Source organism: Pseudophryne corroboree, chromosome 8 (genome assembly GCF_028390025.1).
Source record: "Pseudophryne corroboree isolate aPseCor3 chromosome 8, aPseCor3.hap2, whole genome shotgun sequence".
Taxonomy (NCBI): domain Eukaryota; kingdom Metazoa; phylum Chordata; class Amphibia; order Anura; family Myobatrachidae; genus Pseudophryne; species Pseudophryne corroboree.
Genome location: NC_086451.1, coordinates 97,242,832 through 97,264,890, shown reverse-complemented (window position 1 = coordinate 97,264,890; position 22,059 = coordinate 97,242,832). Strand labels below are relative to the sequence as shown.

Below are 22,059 nucleotides of genomic sequence, written 5' to 3'. Positions count from 1 at the left end.
TACCTGCAGTACCCAGTATTCCCTGGTGGTCTCCCAACCAGATACTGACCTGGCCCACAGTGCTTGGCTTCCAAGATCAGACGAGGTTGGGCATACTCAGTATGGTTTGACCGCAGGTAGATATATCACACCTGATGACACCAGGAACCTTGTATTGTGGACTCTGAGAGAAATCCCAAAAGTTTCTTGTAGAAATCCAAAGTTTCTTGTAGGATTATTGAATGCTCCCAAATCAAGAAACCAGTGATGCCTGGTATTCTCTGATGGTCTCCCAGACCTGGTACTGAAATGACCCACTTGGTCTTGGCTTCAAAAAATCTGATGAAGTGAGGCCTCTTTCGTGTTGTAGACATAAGGTGGAAGACAGAGTTCCAAAGCTGGGCAAGTACTGGGCACTCCCAGAAAACATGCATCAAAGTTCCGACATTACCACAATTGCGCCAACAGAGGTTAGATGTGGAGGGTTGCATCGCATGCAAACGGGACGGGGTGAAGTACAAACGATGGAGGAGTTTATAGAATAATTCTATATGTGAAATACATTTGGATATTTTATAGCAGGTTTGGAAAGCCGTCTCCCATTCCTCCTCTGAGACGGAGCATCTAAGGTTTGTCTCCCATTTCAATTGAAAGGGGGCTTTCTGAAGTGGTCGGGGGTTGATAATATAGTTATACCATTTAGTGATGCCTCCCCTGCCTTCCCCAGTATCTAAGAAATTCTGGATAAGCTTAGGCAATGGGGATATGTTGTGGGGGGAGTAAGAAGCCCCGTGAAGCCAATGTCTAAGTTGCAAATATTTATAAAATTCCCTATGCGGCAATGAGAATCTTTCCCTTAATTGGGCGAAAGAAAGTAGATTGTTGTCTACTACTACATCATGTAAGGACAGGATTCCCCTGGATATCCAGGAGTCAAATCTCAGATCAGGAATCAGGGAAGCTATACCTGTCAGTGAGAGGGCAGGGGTGGGAAGGATTATATCGTTTCCTCTAAGCACCACCTCCAACCAAGCCTTTCGAGTAGATTGGACGGTGAGAGATCTGGCAATTAGTGATTTGCCCTCAGTCTTCGGGTGCTGCAAAATATCTGTCAGGGGAAGTGGGGCAACGAGCACTTGTTCGAGGTGAACCCACGATTTATGTACGGAATGTGAGTACCAAGCTCCTATTTGTGCTAGTCTGCACGCTAATTGATAGGAGTGTATATCTGGATAGGCCAGACCTCCTTCTCATTTGGGCCGGATCATCATTCTCCTGGCTAGTCTCGGTTTCCTACCTTTCCATACATAGGAGTTGAATATAGCATTACATTTAGACAGAAGATAGTTAGGTAGTAAAATGGGGATGGCCCAAAATAGATACATAAGTCTGGGGAGAACTGTCATCTTCAGTGCAGCTATTCGTCCCAACCATGAAACATGTTGCATCATCCAGTCGGAGACCAGATTGGTAAATTTACGTAATAGCAGGGGAAAATTTGCAGAGATCAAATCGTCCATCTTCTTGGTAATATGAATCCCCAGATATTTGAGGCTTCTATCCTGCCAGGAATACGTATAAGTAGCTTTCGACGCGGATAAGAGGGGGGGTGAAAAGTTAATAGGGAGCGCCTCCATCTTGGTATTATTAAGTTTATAATAAGATACCGCAGAATATTCAGTCAAGAGTGTGTGTAAAGCTCGCAGGGAGCTAGCGGGATTGGTGAGTGTCAAGAGGACATCGTCCGCGAAGAGACATATCTTGTGTGATTGTCCTGAATATTCCATGCCTTTAATTAGGGTCGCAGATCTGATTTTCTCAGCTAGAGGCTCTATTGTCAGAGTAAGCACTAGCGGGGACAGGGGGCACCCTTGACGCGTGCCATTCGTGATCCAAAAGGTAGGGGAGAGGAGTCCATTCACACACACTCTTGCCGAGGGATTGGAGTATAAAGCTAAAATGGAAGTGAGTACCCTGCCAGTAAGTCCAAACTTACGTAGCACAGCCTGAAGATATCCCCAATGGAGGCGGTCGAACGCCTTCTCCGCGTCCAGCGAAAGCAACAATAAAGGAGCGCCTGAAGTAGTGAAGGCGTCCATCATATTTATTACTCGTCTAGTGTTATCGGGGGACTGGCTGCCAGGGACAAATCCCACCTGATCACAATGGACGAGAGAGGGGAGGAGAGGGTTGAGTCTGTTGGCTACTAGTTTTGCATAGATTTTTAAATCTGTATTTAGTAGTGATGTGCACCGGAAATTTTTCGGGTTTTGTGTTTTGGTTTTGGGTTCGGTTCCGCGGCCGTGTTTTGGGTTCGAACGCGTTTTGGCAAAACCTCACCGAATTTTTTTTGTCGGATTCGGGTGTGTTTTGGATTCGGGTGTTTTTTTTAAAAAAACCTAAAAAACAGCTTAAATCATAGAATTTGGGGGTCATTTTGATCCCATAGTATTATTAACCTCAATAACCATAATTTCCACTCATTTTCAGTCTATTCTGAACACCTCACACCTCACAATATTATTTTTAGTCCTAAAATTTGCACCGAGGTAGCTGTGTGACTAAGCTAAGCGACCCAAGTGGCCGACACAAACACCTGGCCCATCTAGGAGTGGCACTGCAGTGTCAGACAGGATGGCACTTGAAAAAAATATTTCCCAAACAGCACATGACGCAAAGAAAAAAAGAGGCGCACCAAGGTCGCTGTGTGATTAAGCTAAGCGACACAAGTGGCCGACACAAACACCTGGCCCATCTAGGAGTGGCACTGCAGTGTCACGCAGGATGGCCCTTCAAAAAAATACTCCCCAAACAGCACATGACGCAAAGAAAAATGAAAGAAAAAAGAGGTGCAAGATGGAATTGTCCTTAGGCCCTCCCACCCACCCTTATGTTGTATAAACAGGACATGCACACTTTAACGAACCCATCATTTCAGCGACAGGGTCTGCCACACGACTGTGACTGAAATGACTGGTTGGTTTGGGCCCCCACCAAAAAAGAAGCAATCAATCTCTCCTTGCACAAACTGGCTCTACAGAGGCAAGATGTCCACCTCCTCCTCATCGTCCGATTCCTCACAACTTTCACTGTGTACATCCCCCTCCTCACAGATTATTAATTCGTCCCCACTGGAATCCACCATCTCAGGTCCCCGTGTACTTTCTGGAGGCAATTGCTGCTGGTGAATGTCTCCATGGAGGAATTGATTATAATTCATTTTAATGAACATCATCTTCTCCACATTTTCTGGAAGTAACCTCGTACGCCGATTGCTGACAAGGTGAGCGGCGGCACTAAGCACTCTTTCGGAGTACACACTGGAGGGAGGGCAACTTAGGTAGAATAAAGCCAGTTTGTGCAAGGGCCTCCAAATTGCCTCTTTTTCCTGCCAGTATACGTACGGACTGTCTGACGTGCCTACTTGGATGCGGTCACTCATATAATCCTCCACCATTCTTTCAATGGTGAGAGAATCATATGCAGTGACAGCGGGTGGGCTCGGAATTCGCAACCCCAGTTGCGGGAGAATGTGAAGGAGATGTTGACGGGTCGCGTCCTGCTTGACTTGACAATTTTCTCACCAGCAGGTCTTTGAACCTCTGCAGACTTGTGTCTGCCGGAAAGAGAGATCCAACGTAGGTTTTAAATCTAGGATCGAGCACGGTGGCCAAAATGTAGTGCTCTGATTTCAACAGATTGACCACCCGTGAATCCTGGTTAAGCGAATGAAGGGCTCCATCCACAAGTCCCACATGCCTAGCGGAATCGCTCTGTTTTAGCTCCTCCTTCAATGCCTCCAGCTTCTTCTGCAAAAGCCTGATGAGGGGAATGACCTGACTCAGGCTGGCAGTTTCTGAACTGACTTCGCGTGTGGCAAGTTCAAAAGGTTGCAGAACCTTGCACAACGTTGAAATCATTCTCCACTGCGCTTGAGACAGGTGCATTCCACCTCCTTTGCCTATATCGTGGGCAGATGTATAGGCTTGAATGGCCTTTTGCTGCTCCTCCATCCTCTGAAGCATATAGAGGGTTGAATTCCACCTCGTTACCACCTCTTGCTTCAGATGCTGGCAGGGCAGGTTCAGGTATTTTTGGTGGTGCTCCAGTCTTCTGTACGCGGTGCCTGTATGCCGAAAGTGGCCCGCAATTCTTCTGGCCACCGACAGCATCTCTTGCACGCCCCTGTCGTTTTTTAAATAATTCTGCACCACCAAATTCAAGGTATGTGCAAAACATGGGACGTGCTGGAATTTGCCCAGATGTAATGCACGCACAATATTGCTGGCGTTGTCCGATGCCACAAATCCCCAGGAGAGTCCAATTGGGGTAAGCCATTCTGCGATGATCTTCCTCAGTTGCCGTAAGAGGTTTTCAGCTGTGTGCGTATTCTGGAAAGCGGTGATACAAAGCGTAGCCTGCCTAGGAACGAGTTGGCGTTTGCGAGATGCTGCTACTGGTGCCGCCGCTGCTGTTCTTGCAGCGGGAGGCAATACATCTACCCAGTGGGCTGTCACAGTCATATAGTCCTGAGTCTGCCCTGCTCCACTTGTCCACATGTCCGTGGTTAAGTGGACATTGGGTACAACTGCATTTTTTAGGACACTGGTGAGTCTTTTTCTGACGTCCGTGTACATTCTCGGTATCGCCTGCCTAGAGAAGTGGAACCTAGATGGTATTTGGTAACGGGGGCACACTACCTCAAGCAATTCTCTAGTTCCCCGTGAACTAACGGCGGATACTGGACGCACGTCTAACACCAACATAGTTGTCAAGGCCTGAGTTATCCGCTTTGCAACAGGATGACTGCTGTGATATTTCATCTTCCTCGCAAAGGACTGTTGGACAGTCAATTGCTTACTGGAAGTAGTACAAGTGGTCTTCCGACTTCCCCTCTGGGATGACGATCGACTCCCAGCAGCAACAACAGCAGCGCCAGCAGCAGTAGGCGTTACACTCAAGGATGCATCGGAGGAATCCCAGGCAGGAGAGGACTCGTCAGACTTGCCAGTGACATGGCCTGCAGGACTATTGGCTTTCCTGGGTAAGGAGGAAATTGACACTGAGGGAGTTGGTGGTGTGGTTTGCGGGAGCTTGGTTACAAGAGGAAGGGATTTACTGGTCAGTGGACTGCTTCCGCTGTCGCCCAAAGTTTTTGAACTTGTCACTGACTTCTGATGAATGCGCTGCAGGTGACGTATAAGGGAGGATGTTCCGAGGTGGTTAACGTCCTTACCCCTACTTATTACAGCTTGACAAAGGCAACACACGGCTTGACACCAGTTGTCCGCATTTCTGTTGAAATAATTCCACACTGAAGAGCTGTTTTTTTTTGTATTTTCACCAGGCATGTCAATGGCCATATTCCTCCCACGGACAACAGGTGTCTCCCCGGGTGCCTGACTTAAACAAACCACATCACCATCAGAATCCTCCTTGTCAATTTCCTCCCCAGCGCCAGCAACACCCATATCCTCATCCTGGTGTACTTCAACACTGACATCTTCAATTTGACTATCAGGAACTGGACTGCGGGTGCTCCTTCCAGCACTTGCAGGGGGCGTGCAAATGGTGGAAGGCGCAAGCTCTTCCCGTCCAGTGTTGGGAAGGTCAGGCATCGCAACCGACACAATTGGACTCTCCTTGGGGATTTGTGATTTCGAAGAACGCACAGTCCTTTGCTGTGCTTTTGCCAGCTTAAGTCTTTTTTTTTTTCTAGCGAGAGGATGAGTGCTTCCATCCTCATGTGAAGCTGAACCACTAGCCATGAACATAGGCCAGAGCCTCAGCCGTTCCTTGCCACTCCGTGTCGTAAATGGCATATTGGCAAGTTTACGCTTCTCCTCAGACGCTTTTAATTTTGATTTTTGGGTCATTTTACTGAACTTTTGTGTTTTGGATTTTACATGCTCTGTACTATGACATTGGGCATCGGCCTTGGCAGACGACGTTGATGGCATTTCATCGTCTCGGCCATGACTAGTGGCAGCAGCTTCAGCACGAGGTGGAAGTGGATCTTGATCTTTCCCTATTTTTTTAACCTCCACATTTTTGTTCTCCATATTTTAATGCACACAACTAAAAGCCACCACAGGTATACAATGTAGATGGATGGATGGATAGTATAGTATTATATTACTTATGGACGACGAGTGCACTGACGACACAGAGGTAGGTACAGCCGTGGCCTACCGTACTGCTATATATATATATATATGTATATAATATACTGTATAATAATAACGGACCTGGTGGACACTGTCAGCAGACTGCTAAACTAGTATGAAGAAAAAAAAAGCCACCACAGGTATACAATGTAGATGGATGGATAGTATAGTATTATATTACTTATGGACGACGAGTGCACCGACGACACAGAGGTAGGTACAGCCGTGGCCTACCGTACTGCTATATATATATAATATACTGTATAATAATAACGGACCTGGTGGACACTGTCAGCAGACTGCTAAACTAGTAGGAAGGAAAAAAAAGCCACCACAGGAGTGTTTTTCAGGCAGACAAACGTATACTGGATTGGTGGTCACTGTCAGCAAAACTGTGCACTGTACTCCTGCTATAACTGCTCCCCAGTCCCCACAATTAGGCAGTGTGAGCAGTGCACTCAGCACAGATATATCATGCAGCAGTGCAGCACACTGAGCACAGATATGGTGGAGCGTTTTTTCCAGGAAGAGAAACAACGGATTAAACTCACTGGTGGTATTATAATCAAAACCCTGCACTGTACTCCCTAACAGCTGCTCCCCGTCCCCAATCCTCCCCACAATTATAACTAAGTCACTCTTTTCTACTATAACGGAGAGGACGCCAGCCACGTCCTCTCCCTATCAATCTCAATGCACGTGTGAAAATGGCGGCGACGTGCGGCTGCTTATATAGAATCCGAATCTCGCGAGAATCCGACAGCGGGATGATGACGTTCGGGCGCGCTCGGGTCAACCGAGCAAGGCGGGAGGATCCGAGTCTGCCTCGGACCCGTGTAAAAAGGCTGAAGTTCGGGTGGGTCGGTTTCCGAGAAACCGAGCCCGCTCATCACTAGAATTTAGTAGGGATGAGAGGGTTCGGTTTCTCGGATACCGACCCACCCGAACTTCAGCCTTTTTACATGGGTCCGAGGCAGACTCGGATCCTCCCGCCTTGCTCGGTTGACCCGAGCGCGCCCGAACGTCATCATCCCGCTGTCGGATTCTCGCGAGATTCGGATTCTATATAAGCAGCCGCGCGTCGCCGCCATTTTCACACGTGCATTGAGATTGATAGGGAGAGGACGTGGCTGGCGTCCTCTCCGTTATAGTAGAAAAGAGTGACTTAGTTATAATTGTGGGGAGGATTGGGGACGGGGAGCAGCTGTTAGGGAGTACAGTGCAGGGTTTTGATTATAATACCACCAGTGAGTTTAATCCGTTGTTTCTCTTCCTGGAAAAAACGCTCCACCATATCTGTGCTCAGTGTGCTGCACTGCTGCATGATATATCTGTGCTGAGTGCACTGCTCACACTGCCTAATTGTGGGGACTGGGGAGCAGTTATAGCAGGAGTACAGTGCACAGTTTTGCTGACAGTGACCACCAGTCCAGTATACGTTTGTCTGCCTGAAAAACACTCCTGTGGTGGCTTTTTTTTCCTTCATACTAGTTTAGCAGTCTGCTGACAGTGTCCACCAGGTCCGTTATTATTATACAGTACATTATATATATATATATAGCAGTACGGTAGGCCACGGCTGTACCTACCTCTGTGTCGTCAGTGCACTCGTCGTCCATAAGTAATATAATACTATACTATCCATCCATCTACATTGTATACCTGTGGTGGCTTTTTTTTTCTTCATACTAGTTTAGCAGTCTGCTGACAGTGTCCACCAGGTCCGTTATTATTATACAGTATATTATATATATATATAGCAGTACGGTAGGCCACGGCTGTACCTACCTCTGTGTCGTCAGTGCACTCGTCCTCCATAAGTAATATAATACTATACTATCCATCCATCTACATTGTATACCTGTGGTGGCTTTTTTTTTCTTCATACTAGTTTAGCAGTCTGCTGACAGTGTCCACCAGGTCCGTTATTATTATACAGTATATTATATATATATATATAGCAGCACGGTAGGCCACGGCTGTACCTACCTCTGTGTCGTCAGTGCACTCGTCCTCCATAAGTAATATAATACTATACTATCTATCCATCTACATTGTATACCTGTGGTGGCTTTTTTTTTCTTCATACTAGTTTAGCAGTCTGCTGACAGTGTCCACCAGGTCCGTTATTATTATACAGTATATTATATATATATATATAGCAGTACGGTAGGCCACGGCTGTACCTACCTCTGTGTCGTCAGTGCACTCGTCGTCCATAAGTAATATAATACTATACTATCCATCCATCTACATTGTATACCTGTGGTGGCTTTTTTTTTCTTCATACTAGTTTAGCAGTCTGCTGACAGTGTCCACCAGGTCCGTTATTATTATACAGTATATATATATATAGCAGTACGGTAGGCCACGGCTGTACCTACCTCTGTGTCGTCAGTGCACTCGTCGTCCATAAGTAATATAATACTATACTATCCATCCATCTACATTGTATACCTACCTGTGGTGGTTTTTTTTTTCTTCATACTAGTTTAGCAGTCTGCTGACAGTGTCCACCAGGTCCGTTATTATTATACAGTATATTATATATATATATATATATAGCAGTACGGTAGGCCACGGCTGTACCTACCTCTGTGTCGTCAGTGCACTCGTCGTCCATAAGTAATATAATACTATACTATCCATCCATCTACATTGTATACCTGTGGTGGCTTTTTTTTTCTTCATACTAGTTTAACAGTCTGCTGACAGTGTCCACCAGGTCCGTTATTATTATACAGTATATTATATATATATAGCAGTACGGTAGGCCACGGCTGTACCTACCTCTGTGTCGTCAGTGCACTCGTCGTCCATAAGTAATATAATACTATACTATCCATCCATCTACATTGTATACCTGTGGTGGCTTTTTTTCCCTTCATACTAGTTTAGCAGTCTGCTGACAGTGTCCACCAGGTCCGTTATTATTATACAGTATATTATATATATATATATATATAGCAGTACGGTAGGCCACGGCTGTACCTACCTCTGTGTCGTCAGTGCACTCGTCGTCCATAAGTAATATAATACTATACTATCCATCCATCTACATTGTATACCTGTGGTGGCTTTTAGTTGTGCGCATTAAAATATGGAGAACAAAAATGTGGAGGTTAAAAAAATAGGGAAAGATCAAGATCCACTTCCACCTCGTGCTGAAGCTGCTGCCACTAGTCATGGCCGAGACGATGAAATGCCATCAACGTCGTCTGCCAAGGCCGATGCCCAATGTCATAGTACAGAGCATGTAAAATCCAAAACACAAAAGTTCAGTAAAATGACCCAAAAATCAAAATTAAAAGCGTCTGAGGAGAAGCGTAAACTTGCCAATATGCCATTTACGACACGGAGTGACAAGGAACGGCTGAGGCCCTGGCCTATGTTCATGGCTAGTGGTTCAGCTTCACATGAGGATGGAAGCACTCATCCTCTCGCTAGAAAAAAGAAAAGACTTAAGCTGGCAAAAGTACAGCAAAGAACTGTGCGTTCTTCGAAATCACAAATCCCCAAGGAGAGTCCAATTGTGTCGGTTGCGATGCCTGACCTTCCCAACACTGGACGGGAAGAGCTTGCGCCTTCCACCATTTGCACGCCCCCTGCAAGTGCTGGAAGGAGCACCCGCAGTCCAGTTCCTGATAGTCAAATTGAAGATGTCAGTGTTGAAGTACACCAGGATGAGGATATGGGTGTTGCTGGCGCTGGGGAGGAAATTGACAAGGAGGATTCTGATGGTGATGTGGGTTGTTTAAGTCAGGCACCCGGGGAGACACCTGTTGTCCGTGGGAGGAATATGGCCATTGACATGCCTGGTCAAAATACAAAAAAAATCAGCTCTTCAGTGTGGAATTATTTCAACAGAAATGCGGACAACTGGTGTCAAGCCGTGTGTTGCCTTTGTCAAGCTGTAATAAGTAGGGGTAAGGACGTTAACCACCTCGGAACATCCTCCCTTATACGTCACCTGCAGCGCATTCATAATAAGTCAGTGACAAGTTCAAAAACTTTGGGCGACAGCGGAAGCAGTCCACTGACCAGTAAATCCCTTCCTCTTGTAACCAAGCTCCCGCAAACCACACCACCAACTCCCTCAGTGTCAATTTCCTCCTTACCCAGGAAAGCCAATAGTCCTGCAGGCCATGTCACTGGCAAGTCTGACGAGTCCTCTCCTGCCTGGGATTCCTCCGATGCATCCTTGAGTGTAACGCCTACTGCTGCTGGCGCTGCTGTTGTTGCTGCTGGGAGTCGATCGTCATCCCAGAAGGGAAGTCGGAAGACCACTTGTACTACTTCCAGTAAGCAATTGACTGTCCAACAGTCCTTTGCGAGGAAGATGAAATATCACAGCAGTCATCCTGTTGCAAAGCGGATAACTCAGGCCTTGACAACTATGTTGGTGTTAGACGTGCGTCCAGTATCCGCCGTTAGTTCACGGGGAACTAGAGAATTGCTTGAGGTAGTGTGCCCCCGTTACCAAATACCATCTAGGTTCCACTTCTCTAGGCAGGCGATACCGAGAATGTACACGGACGTCAGAAAAAGACTCACCAGTGTCCTAAAAAATGCAGTTGTACCCAATGTCCACTTAACCACGGACATGTGGACAAGTGGAGCAGGGCAGACTCAGGACTATATGACTGTGACAGCCCACTGGGTAGATGTATTGCCTCCCGCCGCAAGAACAGCAGCGGCGGCACCAGTAGCAGCATCTCGCAAACGCCAACTCGTTCCTAGGCAGGCTACGCTTTGTATCACCGCTTTCCAGAATACGCACACAGCTGAAAACCTCTTACGGCAACTGAGGAAGATCATCGCAGAATGGCTTACCCCAATTGGACTCTCCTGGGGATTTGTGGCATCGGACAACGCCAGCAATATTGTGCGTGCATTACATCTGGGCAAATTCCAGCACGTCCCATGTTTTGCACATACCTTGAATTTGGTGGTGCAGAATTATTTAAAAAACGACAGGGGCGTGCAAGAGATGCTGTCGGTGGCCAGAAGAATTGCGGGCCACTTTCGGCGTACAGGCACCGCGTACAGAAGACTGGAGCACCACCAAAAACACCTGAACCTGCCCTGCCATCATCTGAAGCAAGAGGTGGTAACGAGGTGGAATTCAACCCTCTATATGCTTCAGAGGATGGAGGAGCAGCAAAAGGCCATTCAAGCCTATACATCTGCCCACGATATAGGCAAAGGAGGTGGAATGCACCTGTCTCAAGCGCAGTGGAGAATGATTTCAACGTTGTGCAAGGTTCTGCAACCTTTTGAACTTGCCACACGTGAAGTCAGTTCAGACACTGCCAGCCTGAGTCAGGTCATTCCCCTCATCAGGCTTTTGCAGAAGAAGCTGGAGGCATTGAAGGAGGAGCTAAAACAGAGCGATTCCGCTAGGCATGTGGGACTTGTGGATGGAGCCCTTCATTCGCTTAACCAGGATTCACGGGTGGTCAATCTGTTGAAATCAGAGCACTACATTTTGGCCACCGTGCTCGATCCTAGATTTAAAACCTACGTTGGATCTCTCTTTCCGGCAGACACAAGTCTGCAGAGGTTCAAAGACCTGCTGGTGAGAAAATTGTCAAGTCAAGCGGAACGCGACCCGTCAACATCTCCTCCTTCACATTCTCCCGCAACTGGGGGTGCGAGGAAAAGGCTCAGAATTCCGAGCCCACCCGCTGGCGTGATGCAGGGCAGTCTGGAGCGACTGCTGATGCTGACATCTGGTCCGGACTGAAGGACCTGCCAACGATTACTGACATGTCGTCTACTGTCACTGCATATGATTCTCTCACCATTGAAAGAATGGTGGAGGATTATATGAGTGACCGCATCCAAGTAGGCACGTCAGACAGTCCGTACGTATACTGGCAGGAAAAAGAGGCAATTTGGAGGCCCTTGCACAAACTGGCTTTATTCTACCTAAGTTGCCCTCCCTCCAGTGTGTACTCCGAAAGAGTGTTTAGTGCCGCCGCTCACCTTGTCAGCAATCGGCGTACGAGGTTACTTCCAGAAAATGTGGAGAAGATGATGTTCATTAAAATGAATTGTAATCAATTCCTCCATGGAGACATTCACCAGCAGCAATTGCCTCCAGAAAGTACACGGGGACCTGAGATGGTGGATTCCAGTGGGGACGAATTAATAATCTGTGAGGAGGGGGATGTACACAGTGAAAGGGGTGAGGAATCGGACGATGATAGGAGGAGGTGGACATCTTGCCTCTGTAGAGCCAGTTTGTGCAAGGAGAGATTGATTGCTTCTTTTTTGGTGGGGGCCCAAACCAACCAGTCATTTCAGTCACAGTCGTGTGGCAGACCCTGTCGCTGAAATGATGGGTTCGTTAAAGTGTGCATGTCCTGTTTATACAACATAAGGGTGGGTGGGAGGGCCCAAGGACAATTCCATCTTGCACCTCTTTTTTCTTTCATTTTTCTTTGCGTCATGTGCTGTTTGGGGAGTATTTTTTTGAAGGGCCATCCTGCGTGACACTGCAGTGCCACTCCTAGATGGGCCAGGTGTTTGTGTCGGCCACTTGTGTCGCTTAGCTTAGTCACACAGCGACCTTGGTGCGCCTCTTTTTTTCTTTGCGTCATGTGCTGTTTGGGAAATATTTTTTTCAAGTGCCATCCTGTCTGACACTGCAGTGCCACTCCTAGATGGGCCAGGTGTTTGTGTCGGCCACTTGGGTCGCTTAGCTTAGTCACACAGCTACCTCGGTGCAAATTTTAGGACTAAAAATAATATTGTGAGGTGTGAGGTGTTCAGAATAGACTGAAAATGAGTGGAAATTATGGTTATTGAGGTTAATAATACTATGGGATCAAAATGACCCCAAATTCTATGATTTAAGCTGTTTTTTAGGGTTTTTTGAAAAAAACACCCGAATCCAAAACACACCCGAATCCGACAAAAAAAAATTCGGTGAGGTTTTGCCAAAACGCGTTCGAAACCAAAACACGGCCGCGGAACCGAACCCAAAACCAAAACACAAAACCCGAAAAATTTCCAGTGCACATCACTAGTATTTAGTAGAGCTATGGGGCGATAGTTAGGCATCATAGCGGGGTTCTTCCCTAGCTTGGGAAAGGCAACTACACGAGCCTCTAACATTTCCACCGGGAAGTTCCCGACAGATGAGACGTGATTATAGACTGTGTCTAGAATCGGAGTAAGGGAGTCTTTGAAACATTTATAAAATGTATTTATGAACCCGTCGGGGCCTGGCGCTTTATCCAACGGGAGCGAGTCAATCACTTGATTCATTTCTGTACGGGACCATGGTTGGTTTAAAGCCTGCAGAGCGGCAGGATCCAGGGAGGGGAGATGCATATCCTTCAAAAAGGCCGCAATATGAGCTGGCGTGGGTTGAGGGATAGATGCGTCGTCTTTCAAGTTGTAGAGGGTGGAGTAGTATGTGGCAAAGGCATCAGCAATACCAGACGGATCTGTTATTTTGATTTTATTTAAATTGATGATAGACATCACCCTCTCCTTAGCGGTCTTCCCCCTCAACTTGCGGGCAAGCATTCTACCCTATCCCCTTGCATATAAAACCTTTGTCGTAATCGAAAAAGATTCTTGTGGACCTCAGTTAGGGCCAATTTATTAATCTCATCTCTGACACGAATTAGGTCACGCTATATTTTCTTATAGACGGGTTTGTCTAAAGTTGGTTATCTAAATCTTTAAGACGGGTTTCGAGTTCTATCTGTTGTTCACGGGAAGTTCTACAGATATAGGCAGCTGCCTGAATTGCTGCTCCCCTAACCACCGTCTTAAGGGCACACCAGTGCGTAAATATGGACGTGTCAGCCAGGATATTGGTTTCTATATATAGGGAAAGGGCCTGCGTAATAGATCGTTTAGCTCCCGCATTCGTGAGGAGATAGTCTCCAAAACGCCATAGGGTAGGTGAGGTCCTAGTGCGACAGAGGTTCCAATGGATAGAGAGGGCAGAATGGTCAGACCATGATACTGGCAGGATAGAAGCCTTCGATACCTGTTGTAGGGTCCATTTATCCGACACTGCTAGGTCGATCCTAGAGAAAGAGCCATGTACCGGGGAGAAAAACGAGTAATCTCTTCAGGCCGGATTTTTGGCTCTCCAGACATCGTAGAGGTCATACTCGTGTAAGATATTCTGGAAGGAATGGGAGTTGTCACGGAGCGAGCTTGCACTGGAGGTAGAACGGGTCGAGGATCTGTCTACCGTGGGGTCAGGGACTATATTAACATCCCCCAGCAATAACAAAGCACCCGATAGGTGTGTCTGTAGGGTCTTAAAGAATTTCCTAAAGAAGGGTATCTGTTTGGTGTTAGGTGCATACAGTGTGGCTATGGTGACCGGCTTGTCCTCCAGTTTACCTGTCAAAATGAGGTATCTACCCTCCTGGTCTGAAATTTGATGGTCTAGAGTAGGGGTGGGCAAAATACGGCCCGCGGGCCGGATGCGGCCCGCAAACCAATCCTGCCCTGCCCACTGCCTCCCAACAGCGAGCAATGACAAGCGGCCCGACCGGCTGAGCTGCTTGTCATTGCTTTGCAGTACCTCCAAGCTGCCGATGCCAGTCTCCCCTGCTGCTGCTGCTGCTGCACGGCGCCTGCGTTGTAGCCTCCGCGTCCCCAGTGACAACGGCTGTGTTCAGCCAAAAAGGGGGTGGAGCTACGTGCCGATGAGGGGGCGGGGCAACACGGGACCTCATTGGGCGGAGCTACACGGGACAAAAGCCAGGCTGCTGCAGATCAATCCTTCCTGCACTGCCAGCCAGATCAGTAAGTTACTGGGAAAAGTGAGTGAAAGAAAGAAAAGTGTGTGTGTGTGTGTGTGTGTGTGTGTGTGTGTGATAGTGTGCATATATTTGTGTGTGCGGGCAGTGGCGTCAGACTGTTTTTAGGTTGGGGGTAGAGATCTTTAGCTCTCGCTGTACCAACCCCTCCAATGTTCTGTCACTGTGTCACCCCCACCGTGTTCTGTCACCATGTCACCCCCCCCCGTGTTCTGTCACCGTTTCACCCCCCCGTATTCTGTCACCGTCTCACCCCCCCATGTTCTGTCACCGTGTCACCCCCCCATGTTCTGTCACCGTGTCACACCCCGTGTTCTGTCACTGTGTCACACCCCCCGTGTTCTGTCACTGTCACCCCCCGTGTTCTGTCACTGTCACCCCCGTGTTCTGTCACTGTGTCACCCCCCGTGTTCTGTCACTGTGTCACCCCATGTTCTGTCACCGTGTCACCCCCCCGTGTTCTGTCACTGTGTCACCCCCACCATGTTCTGTCACTGTCACCCCAGTGTTCTGTCACCGTGTCACACCCCCGTGTTCTATCACTGTGTCACACCTTTCCCCAGGGGCCATAATACACTGGATAATTTGCTTGCTGCGCAATGATTATCCCAAATAAAATGTTAATGTGTACAAGGGGGCTCTACCTGCTGTAATGTGTAAAAGGGGGCTCTACCTTCCGTACTGTGTAAAAAGGGGGCTCTACCATCCATACTGTGTATAAGGGAGCTCTACCTGCCATAATGTGTGTAAAAGGGGCTCTACCTGGTGTAATGTGTGTAAGTGGCGCTACTGTGTGGCCCAATTTGAGTAATGGAGACTATTGAGCAGCCTAATATGAATCTGTATTATTTTTTGGCCATGCCCCTTCCACATGAAGCCACGTCCCTATATTTTTGGCACGTGGGTGGGGGGGGAGCTGCTATTTTATGTGTGGCCCTCGGATACTGACAAGAAAGTGTCAAGTGGCCCCTCAGCTGAAATAATTGCCCACCCCTGGTCTAGAGAGAAATTGCATGTATTAGAAAATAAAAAGGCCACCCCTGCTTTTTTTCTTAGGGCCGTTGGACATATAGCAAGTGGGGAATTTCCTGTCCATAAGGGTGGGTGGTAAAATAGACATGAAGTGGGTCTCCTGTAAGACCACTATGTGTGCTTTGCATTTTGCGAAGTGGTTTAGAGCTAGTCGCCGCTTGTTGGGTGAATTCAGCCCTTTCACGTTCAGGGAGAGAACTTTAACCATTAGGCATCTCAGACGATAATGCTAAAATCAATCTACAAATATAAACTGTATAACGAGATATACGAGAATACATGTGTACCAAAACTTGGAAAGACAGGAAGAAGGGGAGAGATAGTAAAGAAAGAAAACATAGTAGGCACCACATGGATGCCAAACAAGGTTGCCTAAATAGGCAACACATGGGGTCGTGGTGTGGGGAGATACCCTCCCTCACTCCTATAACAATCAGCATGTAACAGCAATATCAAAGAGACATAGAATAAATGCAATATACCGAACAATGCATGGAATCATCGTAGGGGCAGGTGAGTCCCGCACGTTCCTCCAAAAAAAAAAAAAAAAGACTGGGATCGCGTGCGAGAAGCACCCACGGCTAATATTGGAGATAGTGGTAGAAGAGACAAGGATATAGGTATAGGGGCTTAGCTAACCTGGGAGAGAGAAAGACAAAGGTAGCTCGTAGGGTGTTGGCAGTAGAAGATTAAAGGCATACACTGGTCATTAAGGCCATAGAAACAAAAACACAGTGTGTACAGCCATAACAAAACCCATACCTCACAGACATATGTAGAAATACCTTGCTCAGTAACTACCAGAAGTATTGACCGGAAAAAGGACATAACGATCTACATCAATACAGAGACGAATGAAGAAATCAAGTCCAGCATTGGCATTGACCACTCTTGAGCCAATATGAGGGTTTTAGGGGCTTTTTTCGGGGGCATCCTCCAATTTCCAAGAGTCCAAAAGTTTCAAACCAGCCTCCGGCGTGGTTATTGTATGTGTAACGCCGTTCCGTCTGACAAGTAACTTGGTCGGGAATCCCCAGCGATATAGAATATCAGCTCTACTTAGTGCCGCGGTCAATTGGTAGAATGAGCGTCGCATAGCCACCGAGAAGCCACTGAGAGGTCTCCGTATACTTGCAGATTTTCCAAGGTTGAGGCCGGCAGATCCGGTCGCATAGCCGCCTGTAGGATTTGTTCCTTAACATGGAAATAATTCATCCTCATCAAAGTGTCTCTCGGAGCGTCCTTCGGGGCGTTTTTAGCCTTCGGGAGGCGGTGGATGCGATCAATGAGGAAGTCATCAATGGAGTTGGTAGGAAGGAGATTCATGAAGAGATCCATCGCAAATTGTTTGAGGTCCGAGTTGGGGACCGTTTCTGGGATGCCGCAGAGTTTTATGTTGTTACGGCGCGACCTGTTCTCAAGGTCACAGGTCTTCCGTCGCAGGTCCGCGACCTCAGCTTGTAACTCTTCAAGTTGAGTAATCACTTCATTGTGGGACCTCACTACCTCCTCACACTTATTCTCGAGGTGATCTGTGCGTTGGCCTATGGCATCGACCGTTTGCTGGCAGCACTGTAGCGCCGCCTTAACTTCCATCGTTATATCATCCTTGAAAGTAGCCAGAAGTTGTCGCATAGAGCCGCGTGTGAGGGGTGCATCGTCATCCAGTTGTGAGAGTTTCGTTTGACTTACACGGGGGGTCGCTGACATGTCGCCATGCTCTGAGGAGTGCCTGGGGTGAGAGTCCGATAAAGTGGATCCTTTCAGGCCCTGGGATGCAGGAGATTGTTTGAAGAAAGCAACCGGGTGAGCCGGGGTCTGGTCTTTCTGGCATTTAGGCGGCATAATACCGGAAGGTATACCCCACCACGGTAGTCGTGGACGATATAAATTGGGAACTGGAGGATAAACAAACTTAAGCCGGCTTGATAATTGCTAGGAGCGGTATCACAGCATCAGGAGCGAGGGAGAGATCAGAACATCACGCGGGTGGTTACATCATCTTGGCTCGAGAAGGGGAGGGTCTCCCTGCGTCCCCCAACAATCGAGTGCAATGAAAAAAAAAATATATATTTATGAAGGGTGAAGAAAAGCTCCTAGGGTGATCCAGGTAGCGATGCCAAACGTTCCCCTTTAAAGCGGCACAACAACTACTGAGGTGTGGAGGTATAGAGGTAATGTCTCATATGCAGAGGGCAACCAGCAGGAGAGCAGGTTAGGATTATATAGGCTGTGCCTGGAAAGCAAAGCAATTGCGCCCCAGCAAGCAGCAGCTCTTTATATACACAGTTTGCCAGGACCCAAAATGACGCCGCCAGGCTCCAGCCCTAGGCCTCAGCAGCGCTGATACCAGTGATCCCTTCAATAACGTTGGTGGCAGCGGTGAGCCTCTCGGCAGTCACGGGTCCCCTCCGTACCGCGCGGTAGCGGAGAGCAGGGGACGGATGGTGGATGCAGCGCCCGCCACGTCCAGCGCCGAGGGCGCAGCCGCGTACTCACCCGCTGCACGGATCTTCTCCACGGACGTCGCGGCTAGCGGGAGGGTTGCCGCACAGGCCGGTCCAACACGGAGCAGATGAGGGGGCTTCAGAGGGGGCAGAAGGAGGCCCGCCGCCGTCCGCCGTCACTTTCGGGGCCCCGCCACGTCACGTCCGGTCCGGGGCAGAATCCAGCGCAAGTCCCCGGCTCCCACCAGGCAAGTAGGCCGCAACCCGCACGGGCACAGGGGGCACCCGCCGGCTCCGCAGACCCACCTACCCAGCGCAGGGGAGCCTCAGGTATCAATTGAGGGGTCCCGAGGAACACGTAAAAGATCAGGGTAGGGTCAAATAGCAGGGTTTATGCAGGAGCACGGGCCCAGCACACCTATCTCCTTTCACAGCTAAGCCACGCCCCGTTGCATATCATTTTAATCAGCATCCTCCTTGTGCATCCTATTTTAATCGTTTTGCAAATAAGGAGCATTTTAATGAAAAAAATTTGCACTTAAAGACGCTCTGCACTACCCAATCACGCCTATGCATGGCATGACTAGATGGGCTGTTTAACGTGCAGGGAGTCTAGATGTAAGTGAATACATCTGTATGGTACATGCTTCATATTGGCAAATATATACCTGATGGCCCACAATGGAAGTGACTACTCTTGTCAAACTGTGCAACATATATGCCTAGAAGGTGCATCTGATCATAACGTGTTCCCTATTTTAAATCGCAGATCAAGTCGCCAATGTAGCCTATCTTGGCTACACTTCACCTATTACTGAAAACATCAATTGGATCAAGTATACTAATTCTTTGCATCTACAGTGTAAAGGACCCCATACATCAGGCAGTCGATTCCCCGATCCGACTTGATTCACTGATCAAAAACACTGATCGACGGCCATCAATGATCAGCAACCCATCTGGAAAATTCACATGTTAAAATTCCCTGATTTGCCATTCCTGATAATTTTTTATAAAATGCTTCCAGTACTCTACATTCAACAGTCTGTCTGGACGTAAGCCTGGCACACACAGTGCTGATGTTAGGGAACTCCAGCACTATTGGTGTAAGACCCCTAGAGCCCTCAAGAGGGTCTTCTGCCAATAGCAACCCATTGCTGTTCTCTTAGTTCTCAATACACACAACGGTACTTAGTGTACCCCTGGACTTAAACTTCCAGCCGTAGGTGGTCACACAATAGGTTGGAGACCACAGAATAATGGATTGGAGAATAACTGGGTTAGAGACACACAGGAGCATAGAGGGTAGGTCAGTGCTGGGTCGCAATCTCAGCTAGAGCAGATGAGGCATTGTGAAAATGGCTAACAAGCACTGGATAGATGGCATTCAGGCACTGAGTATATGATATGCAGGTACTGAGTAGGTGGAATACAGGCACTGAGTAAATGGTATATTTTGTGGGCTGAGCACAGGTACACTGGGAGGCAGATGAATGGTTAACACGCTAGGCTGGAGGTGGGTGCAAACAGGGCAGGTGCAAGAACACAGATGAGCGGGAAATCCAACAGTATCCACAGAATCTGCGAGGCTTGCAAACAAGGACCAATGGCTTATACACGAAGCACAAACTATAACCGGCAAAGGTAGCTGGGCTAACTGGCTATTAACAGCAGCACCAACCAATGGGGGAGAGCCAGCCTGTGAGTGCCTTGTAATTGCTAACTCCGTGCAACTGCAGCGCTGCACTTATCTCTACATCATCCTTGGCTACTTAGAAACCGCCACCCCCGTCGCCTTTGTTGCTTAGGGACTGCTGGGCGGAAGTGCTCCAACATCCCGGCGCCTAGCAACGACCGGGACCCAGCAGGGAGACGAGTCACGGCGGTGGCTCGTAACAGCAGATCACTCTACAGATCAGATATAAACTCAGATCCTCTGTGCGATTATATGATCAGTGTGCACCCCATACACACAGAGTTATTTTTAGCTCCATGTGTACTTTCTTCATTGGGATCGGGAGTCAGGCATCTCAATGTTTAAGCAGCTCATAAGATGCAACCTCCTGATCTGACCTTTGCAGGAGCCTTTGAAGCAATTTATCGGTTAATGCTTCAACATACACACCAATACAATTATCGTGCCAATCAGCCGACCCGATATTTGCATGTGTGTGTACCAAGCTTTAGTCTAACACCTAGTAATATTAGAGCAGTGGTTCCCAACCTCTGCCCTCTAAACCCCCTAATAGGCTTGGTTTTAAGGCTATCCATTATTTGAGCACAGGTAGTTCAATTTGTACCTTATTCATTTTGATTTAACTACAGTATCTGTGCTCAATGCTCAAGCATGGATATTCTTACAACCTGGCCTGTTAGGGGGCATGAGGACCATGTGTGAGAAACACTGCATTAGATAATGGCTGTAGTTAGAGATTAACGGTCCGATGTAGAGGTGAATGCAAGCCAGTTTTGTGGCTGCATCTGGACAGACGTGTCTGGAACCAAGTGTACCCAGGAACAGGTCTCCACTTGTGGCTGAAGATTCTAATGTGGCATTGGAATATAGACAAGGTTTAGCGAGACAGATTGTGCGTACGCATTTCTACTTCGGTTTTGCACTGCACACTGCTAATAACGACATGTACCAAACCAAGGGCCTAATTCAGATCTGATCGCAGCAGCAAATTTGTTAGCTAATGGGCAAAACCATGTGCACTGCAGGGGGGGCAGATATAGCATTTGCAGGGAGAGTTAGATTTGGGTGGGTTAAGTTGTTTCTGTGCAGAGTAAATACTGGCTGCTTTATTTTTACACTGCAATTTAGATTTCAGTTTGAACACACCCCACCCAAATCTAGCTCACTCTGCACATGTTATATCTGCCCCACCCCCCCCCCTGCAGTGCACATGGTTTTGCCCATTAGCTAACAAATTTGCTGCTGCGATCAGATCTGAATTAGGCCCCAAGTGTATGGATATGAGCAGCATATGGGCGATTATCCCCATGTACTGTAGTTCTGTTCCTGCAGTGGGGGTGCAGTTACAGCACACTTGCATTCAACTCTACACTTGCACCAAAATATAGTTTCCAATAACTTGCATCATGGCGTATACACTTCTACACATGTATGTGGTTATGACAGATCTACATATAGGGGGTAATTTTGAGTTGATCGCAGCAGGAACTTTGGGGGTAATTCCAAGTTGATCGCAGCAGGAAATTTATTAGCAGTTGGGCAAAACCATGTGCACTGCAGGGGGGGGTGGGGGGGGGGGCAGATATAACATTTGCAGAGAGAGTTAGATTTGGGTGGGTTATTTTGTTTCTGTGCAGGGTAAATACTGGCTGCTTTAATTTTACACTGCAATTTAGATTGCAGATTGAACTCACCACACCCAAATCTAACTCTCTCTGCAAATGTTATAGCTGCCCCCCCTGCAGTGCACATGGTTTTGCCCAACTGCTAAAAAATTTCCTGCTGCGATCAACTTGGAATTACCCCCTTTGTTAGCAGTTGGGCAAAACCATGTGCACTGCAGGGGGGGCAGATATAACATTTGCAGAGAGAGATAGATTTGGGTGGGTTATTTTGTTTTTGTGCAGGGTAATTACTGGCTGCTTTATTTTTACACTGCA

At 47.7% G+C, this 22,059-nt stretch overlaps 1 pseudogene; it reads right to left on the bottom strand.

The window, feature by feature from the left end:
- Positions 1-118, bottom strand: LOC134950103 (5S ribosomal RNA; annotated as a pseudogene).
- Positions 119-22,059: the final 21,941 nt, after the last annotated feature.